The 8,333-nt window shown below is 44.6% G+C and overlaps 1 protein-coding gene across 3 annotated transcripts in view; it reads right to left on the bottom strand.

The window, feature by feature from the left end:
• Window positions 1-8,333, bottom strand: part of JAZF1 (JAZF zinc finger 1) — a 327,155-nt gene that overhangs the window by 210,755 nt on the left and 108,067 nt on the right. The gene's annotated exons all lie outside the window — the stretch shown is intronic.

The following is an 8,333-nucleotide window of genomic DNA, read 5'->3' as shown; positions in this document are numbered from 1 at the left end:
AGTTCCAGATCGCATTCCAGATGGATACTTCTGCCAGTTAACTCCTTGGCGCCTGCCTCACCCTTGAACATGAGGGCCTCTTGCAAGTGGCTGCCATCCATCCTCAGCTACGTGAAACCACCCAGACAAAATGAAAGCAGACAATACTGGAGCCTGTGTCCCCTTCAGCGAACGAAGCAGAGCTTTTATCATTTACCTGGCCCGTGGCAGAGGGAGGTAGAAAAGGCTGGGTTCAAACAAAATTGAATTGGGAGAACCATCACTAAAAACGTTTCCCTGCCACTTTAGTGTTGGCTGGAGGGAAGGTTCCAGGGGATAGTGAGCTGGGCATGAGCAGGACTGAATGCCGCTGTTACTGGTTGTTGAACTTGTGGACTGCTCCCCCAGTTGGCAAATGCAGCTGTGCCCGTATCCCCAAAAGAATCCCTTGCTGCTCCTGCCCGGGGGGCACCTCAGCCTCCCCACAATCCTAGGGACCTCCACACTGAGACTCCAGCCAGCCTCTCACCAGGGGCTGTCCACACCATGCCAGGCATTAGGTAATCCGATGACTGCCCCCCTGGGGAACTATGGAGGACAGGTGATGGAGAATGGGTCAGGCAAACCTTCTCTTGTTTTCTGCCTAGCTTAACAAAATGGAAAAATAAAATAAAATAAAATAAAATAAAATAAAATAAAATAAAATAAAAAGGGAAATTGGGTTTTGGTCACTTAGACAAACACAATTAATTGGAATCAAGTAGGGAAATCAGTGTCAATTTGTGAAATCTCAGTGTAGAAAAAGGTTGGAAGGGCTTATAGGTGCTCTATCCCATCTGCAAACTTTACAGATGGGATAAGAAACTTGTAGTCACCTGCTGGTCAGCTTTGGCCTCAGTCTCCTGGTCTAGCGGCCCCTCCCCTGCCTCATTCTGCCTCTCCTGAGTTACTTACTTTTAAGACAAACTATCTGTATTACTTTCAAGTATGTTAGAAACTGGGCTAGGAGGGAAACAATATGGTTCTTCCATTAAAATAAAAAGTATGTCTAACCAGCATGCCGTTGATCAGTGAACACCTCTAAGTTTTGTGATGTATGCAAAAGGAATTGGTTTAAGTTAAACATTCCTCTTGTGATATGAATTATGCTATTTATCTAACTAATAAACTCTTTCCTAAATTGCATAAAGGCACACTTCCCCACAGACCTTGCCAATGATCTCAGTGCCCAACTGCTAGAGGTGACAATTTCAGGTTTCAAGATACCTATCCATACACGTAACATAAAATAGAGAAGTAACAGGCCTAGGAAATGTCACTTTAAAAAAAAAGGAGAGAGAAAGAAAACATGAGTCATCAATAAACAATCTGTTGACAATTTTGTTTCAAACCATCCAAAGCGTTTTGGGGTATTAACTATTGCCCAAATTTTCCCTTGGAATTGCAGAGAAGCTGGCTCTGGTAGCAAAAACAGATGGCCCAGGCCATTAACTGAGTCATCCCTGTATATGGTTTCAAAATGCTGCCTGATATCATGGCAACTGCACACGAATGAATGTCGCACAAAATGTGATCAAGGCCTCCGCTGGGGGAGTCCCACGGGATCGACTCCATTTCCGAGATGATCCCAGGGCTCTGGAAATCGGGCCTCCGTTCACAGATTCTCAGAGCAGGAAGAACTTCACACCCCACAACCTGCCTTCCGTACAAGGCAGACGTGTGGACAAAGTCCCAGCAACAGAACCAACAGCAGAGAACAGAACCAGGCTTCCTGGGATCCTAAGCTCAGGGCCTTTCCTCTCCTCTCCCTGCCTAATCTTTCCTATGTTAGTGAAAACTGAAATCACTCACCACTCAGCTGTTTTCACAAGAAGACCCATGCTTCATAACTATATATTTTTTTAATCTGGAGACCTGAGTACAGCACATGAATTAGGTATTTGTGTCACATGGATTTTTTCTTGTTTTTTTTTTTAACTTTTTAAAATTAAAAAAAATTTTTTTTTCTGGAGGAGCTGAGGAAGGATTTTTTCTTTTTTTTTTTTTTTAAAGATTTTATTTATTTATTCATGAGAGAGAGAGAGAGAGGCAGAGGCAGAGGGAGAAACAGGCTCCCCGCGGAGCAGGGAGCCCGATGCGGGACTCGATCCCAGGACCCTGGGATCATGACCTGAGCTGAAGGCAGACGCTTAACCGACTGAGCCACCCAGGCATCCCTCTTTTTCTTGTTTTAAGGTGACATGAAACATGGCAGATCCCACTCTCCACTTCACCAGAGATGGCCTTGAGGACAAGTGTCTCAGCTCCCCTAGTCCTCCAGCTCCCTGGCTGCTAACTAGACTAGGGTCAGAAAGCAAAGGACCGTGGAGCAGGGAGAGCTGTGGAGCAAGCCTGAGCCATGCACCTAAGGTGAGACCTACTGCCCGAGAGGCCTGGTTTCCTGTGTCTGGATCACATTCAAAATTCCTAAAAAGGTTCTCTCCATGCCTGAACTGGAATCACGGAGAAACTAAAACTGTGCCTCCTATCAGACGTAGGGCTTATGGAGACTGTAAACGTAGGTGCCTCCTATCAGACGTAGGGCTTATGGAGACTGTAAACGTCCCGGTTCCACCCACCTTGCAGATGACCCAAGCACCTTTGATGCTGCTGCCGTGGAGGGGGCCCAAGTCCTGCGCGTCTGGATCACATCTAAACTCAAACCGATCCGGGAAGCAAAGCGACATGCTCTTACAATTAATTTCCAATTTAAATCCCTGGGGTCTTTCCCTAGGCATTGTTTTCGTCTCTTTGTACATAACTACACAAACCGAGGGAAATGAACTTATTTTCAACCCAGCTGGTTCCCTGATAAGCATGTGCAGAGGCCCTCAGCGTTAGAGTTGGGCACTGGTTTTTCTCGGGGCGGCAGCTCGATGCTGGGTTCACAGCACTCACCCGGCTCTGAGTGGAGCAGTTTGCTCAAAATCTCATCCCCCTCAAATGGTAACAAACTCACACTAGTCCCCAGAGGAGTTCCCACTGGCCCAGTCTGTCTGGCCCATGGGCTTCTGCGCACCCACGTCTGAGGCCCGCGGGCCTGGAGGGAAGCCAGCACCAAACTTCTTACCCGCGGACACCCCTGCGCCACCCTTCTCTGGAGGCCTTTCCCTCCCTGCTTGCTGCAAAGTGTACTTTGAAACAGTCTCCTCAGATGTGGAGGGCTGAGTCCTGGCGGTAATCCCAGGAAAGGGGAGCTTTTCTGTGGCTCTGTCCTTAATGGATCCTCACCCTCAAACAGCTGTGAACCTTTTTCTTCGTTTATTTTCAAGCAATGAAAACTACAGCTTGGTATCATTATTGTCATCTCTCTGCATGGCATCTAGGGGCCTTTGTCTTTAAGACCCATGTCATCTATCCGAAAGATAAACGTCTAGAGGCACCGCACACCTCAGGAGAATGACCCCCCTGGTGTTCATGCCTGAGAAAGCCGAGCACTTGGAAATGAGAAGTTGAACACATACATGTGGCCACGTTTTTCCTCTCCTTTGCTTCCATGTCCACGTGGAAAAGAAGAAAAACCGTAGATATTTGCAAAGGCTTTATGAAATATGAGCTTTGGCTAAGCCAACGGTTTTGAAAATATCTGGACCATCCAAACAGAACAGATGTTTTTACAAAATTTTCCACCCTCCTGTCGCTGCGAGTCTCCTGTGTAATTCTGCTCCCTCCACCGCCCCCACAAGCCCCTGGCAGGCTGGCAAGCGGCAGTGGGTCCGAAATAGTGCCCCAAATCCCTTGGCCTTTCTTACAGTTTAGAACAAGCCCCTTTTCCCTCCCAGCCCATTGCTGCTCTTGTCTGGTAAGAGGAGGCTCGGGCGTTCAAGCAGCGTGGAGGGCCTGAGCGGAGTGCGGGGGCAACAGGAAGATGCCAGGTTCTCGCCACAACAGTCATCACGAAGCCGAAAAGGTCACAAGTACAATGCTTATTTCTTACCATGTGCTGAAGCACTGAGGTCACCCCAAGCCCCTTACTAAAGCGTGAGCGCCTCGAGGGCACAGACCTGTGTTTCTATTCATCTTTGGACACCCAGCTCTCGCATACTGCACACACGCGGCTGAGACCCAAGAAATCTGATGGAGCAGAATGAAAGCTATGAATACCTTTGTGGGAACAGGGCCATGACCAGCGGGCATCCTAACCAGAACTGGCTGCCAGCTAAAAGTGAGATGAACAGAGAATTCCTACTTGGTCAATGCAGTTATCTAACATGGGATTGGTTGGTTTTCCCACCGCATGAAGAGCCAGCCCCGCTGTATGCGTGAAATATCCTCATGTCAGCAAGCGATGCGCTGTTGATACCACAGGTTCCAAGTGACCTGCAAAATCGAAAGTCGAGGGCACAGGAAAGGCCTGACACCAAGGAGACTCGGAGCGTGGTACAAGGGGCAGGGAAGGCCCCAACGTGTTCTGAGAAGTTCAAATCACAGCATACTCTTCTTCCTTTTTTTTTTTTAAGAGAGCGAGCGAGCGCACACGCTCATATGCGGGCAAGGAAGGAGCAGAGGGAGAGGGAGAGAGAGAATCCTCAAGCAGACTCCCCACCGAGCACAGAGCCGGACTCGGGGCTCGATCCTACGACCCTGAGATCATGACCTAAGCTGATAGCAAGAGTCGGACGCTCAACTGACTGAACCACCCAGGTGCCCTGCACACCATACTTCTTTTTAGCTTTTATGACCAGGACAAAGATCCAATACCTTTAGCTGATACACCTCTGTCAACCATAACCGGGAAAGTCTACAGTCTCATTGCTAAGTTCAAAGTCTGAAAATCCTGCCTCAACTGTCCTGCAAAAAATCTTTAATCCTCCTCCCAGACAAACTTTTACAATTAAACGTTCATTTCTTTTCTCTCAAATAGGACCATTTGGAAAGGTTTTTGGTTTTTCAATAAATGTATTAATACACCAATGTTAACACCTTCCATAAACGTATTTTTAACCCAGCTCCCAACCTGCCAAGATTTCTGCCAAACCTTTACTTAAAATTTGCCACCCACATACAGCCCCCCAGATGGACCTTCCATCCAGTGACGGCACTTAAGAGCCGATTAAAGGGTTTGGAGGTGATGACAAAAATACGCGTGGTTGACAACAACAGGCAGCGTGGAAGGGCACATCTGTGATCAGAAAAAGCACGAATCTGCAGAGGAAGCTGCTTTCGATTTGCATTATGACCGCCACTTTCAGGGCGAGAGGCTGGCTGTGCCAGGGGCTCGCGTGGCCTGGTGTCCTAATAGGTTCCTGGTAGTTCTTATTCCAAAAGTATGGAACAAAACCACCCACAATAAAAAGGAGCTCATTTTAACTTTTTTTCTTGTCAGAAGACAGAACATGTTAAAGAAGAAATGAGTGATCCCTTAACATAACAGCCTGAAATCATGAGAGGACACAGTACCTGCATTAAATAAGTCTAAGGTTCCAAAATCTGCCAAAACGAAGAACTTCCGAGAGGATGCATGAAGGAAATACATATTGCTTGCACAAACTGAGTCCCACTGCAAATATGGTGGATACACTTCAAACACAGTTTGCACCTTAACCTTGCATCTGTTATAATTGCCCTGGAGCACTATCCCAGCTCTTTGATTTCAGCGAGAAAGTGTGATAACGTTGTCAACCCACCGTGTAAAACTGACTTGAAACAAACTGCTATAATCCACTTCCCCCAGACCAACTGAACTGTATGCATGGTAGTATGTAATAAATAATTAATGCAATTAAAAAATGGCATGAGCCCACTATAGAATTTAATCTGTTCAAGCTGAAGAATAAAGTTTTTCATTTAAGATAATTGTTACCATATTTCCTTATGGATATGACTGTATGCAACTCCCTGATTAAATAGCATAAAACAACTCCTAAAATCTGGTCTTCAATGTAAATTGGCATTGCTTCACCTTTGAGATAAATATCCTCAGTCATACAAATTTTTGCATGTAACTTAAAAAAAAAAAAGCCTAGAAATAACTGTAGAAATGAGAAAATAAAGAAAAACAAAACAAAGAAAATATAAATCACTCTTCATTCAGTTCCCTCCCACCCTTCCATGTTTTAGAAGTAAAGATATAAACACGTAACAGCAGCTGTCTGACAAAGTTGGAATGGGTTAGGGGATCAGGGGAGGAGGAACTTACCTTAATAAATTGTCTTATCATGTGCATGTATTATGATTTTAATTTTTTGAAATTAGTTTATATGTACATGCATATGCCTTCCAGACTTTTCTCTGGATACATTTTTTTTCTTTTTTTTTTAAAGATTTTATTTATTTATTCATGAGAGACAGAGAGAGAGAGAGAGAGAGAAGCAGAGGGAGAAGCAGGCTCCCAAGGAGCAGGGAGCCCGATGCGGGACTCGATCCCAGGACTCTGGGATCATGACCTGAGCCGAAGGCAGACGCTTAACCATCTGAGCCACCCAGGTGCCCCTGGATACATATTTTTTTAAAAGCTAAAATGGCAATTACACTGTGTGAATGACAGAAAAAAATTATATTTAGGAAAAACAGAAAGACAACCTTTCTCACCTTGTTGCCCACGCCTTCCCAACCTCAGGGAAAAAAAAAAAAAAAAAAACTGTAGCTCTGCTCCCGTATGAAGATAGGACTTTTATAATCAGCATTATCTGCCGGTGTGTGTGTGGGGGGAATATGTGAACCGCAATCTTTCTTTCACACAAAATCCAACACTATTGTTTTCTAGATTCACTCACAGGGGTTAGAGAGGATCTGTTGGATCCCCTGTTTCTAAACGAGAACCAGTATCCACAAAGGTTACATACGCAGGGCTAGTCATGCCAGAGCCTGGTTGGGGACCGGGTGTCTGGACCTCCCGCCCTCCACCCCATCCCAGCGTGGCTGTTAGTTGTAGGGCTCTTTCATATATGTGGGTTCATTTCTGAGATGGAGGGTCAGTCCTCAGAGGTGCCCCACAGTGTGGTGACTTTGGGCTGCCCCAGACCACGCCACAACATAGCAATGCCCAAGGTTTGCAAATCCAAGTCATGAACAGTCTCCCCAGCTGACTCTTTGAGCCCGAATCTTTGCATTTTGCTTTATTTTTCATTTTCAATCAAAGCAGTTAAGTTGGGCTCAGTCTCTTAACGGTTTTGCCTAAAGCATTCTCCCCTCCACAGCGAAGAATTTTACAAGGGGCACTGAAAACCACCAAAGTCTACTCCCTTTTGAGGAACACCGAATCCTCACGAGGCTCGTCATGCTGAATAGACCTGTTTATGTCCCTGACTTCATGTCTGCATCATTCTCCCTGCCTGGCAACCCCGGGAGGGGGGACTGCTGTGCTGTGGCTGGTTTCAAAGGAACTAACCTTCCATGTGCAGAAGCCCCTGGATTTGTGAATTCTTCTCTGCCACAAAGGGAAAGAAGGTTCAAAGGCAACCTGCATGGCCAAAGGCGTTGATAAGGTGCAAAACATAGTAAGATAAAATAATCACAACTGGAAAGAAATAGTATATGAAAAAGGAACCCAAACGCCAAATAAACTCAATCATCTAAGTTGGAAAAGATGCTCAAAAAAGAATAGTTTTCTTCAGTTAAAAAGATCAGAGATGAGGCTCTTTCCCTCCAGTGTATTCTATCACTTTCCATGCTTCATAAAAAAAATGCAGTTAAGTAATGGTATTATACAGGAGTCACTGCAAAATTTCAAAGTGCCTCATGTTTACCTACGCAGTACTGTTTTTTCCAGGTTCTGGGAGAGGATGTTTAAATTATTTGGCCTAGATACATTACTTAGCAGATAAGTTAATAAGTCAGTGTCACGATGTCAAAAGAAGGGCCATTAAATGTTAGTTCACTGGATGAAGCTCACTTGTGTCTAAATTTAGTAATTTTTTCCCAATGTTTTTTATTGTGGTAAAATACACAAAACATAAAATTTACCATCTTAACCATTTTTAAGTGTATGGGTTAGTTATACTAAAATACATTCATAATGCTGCACAAACATCCACCTCCAGGGCTTTTCATCTTGTAAACTGAAACTCAGTTCCCATTAAACAATAACTCCCTATTCCCCCAGCCTCTGGTAACCACCACTCTACTTTCGGTCTTGGAGTAATTCTTTCTTTCAAAGGAATAATTCCAAAGTTTGTAGGGCTTAAAAAGGTATAGGACTTAAAAAAAAAAAGAAATGGAAATACATATATGGTATATATACACTTAAATATACACACACAAAGAAAGAGATTTCTAGCCTATGGAATAAGCTTCATGTTTTTATGGAATACAGAAGATTCATGGCTTATTAAATAATAAATATGTTAGAAGAAATGACTAAGTAAGTTACTGTT

Source organism: Mirounga angustirostris, unplaced genomic scaffold, assembly GCF_029215605.1.
Source record: "Mirounga angustirostris isolate CCGP_5_RB_7025 unplaced genomic scaffold, mMirAng1.0.hap1 SCAF_12, whole genome shotgun sequence".
Classification (NCBI taxonomy): Eukaryota; Metazoa; Chordata; class Mammalia; order Carnivora; family Phocidae; genus Mirounga; species Mirounga angustirostris.
Note: the sequence above shows the minus strand (reverse complement) of the source record. Positions and strands in the feature narration are given on the sequence as shown.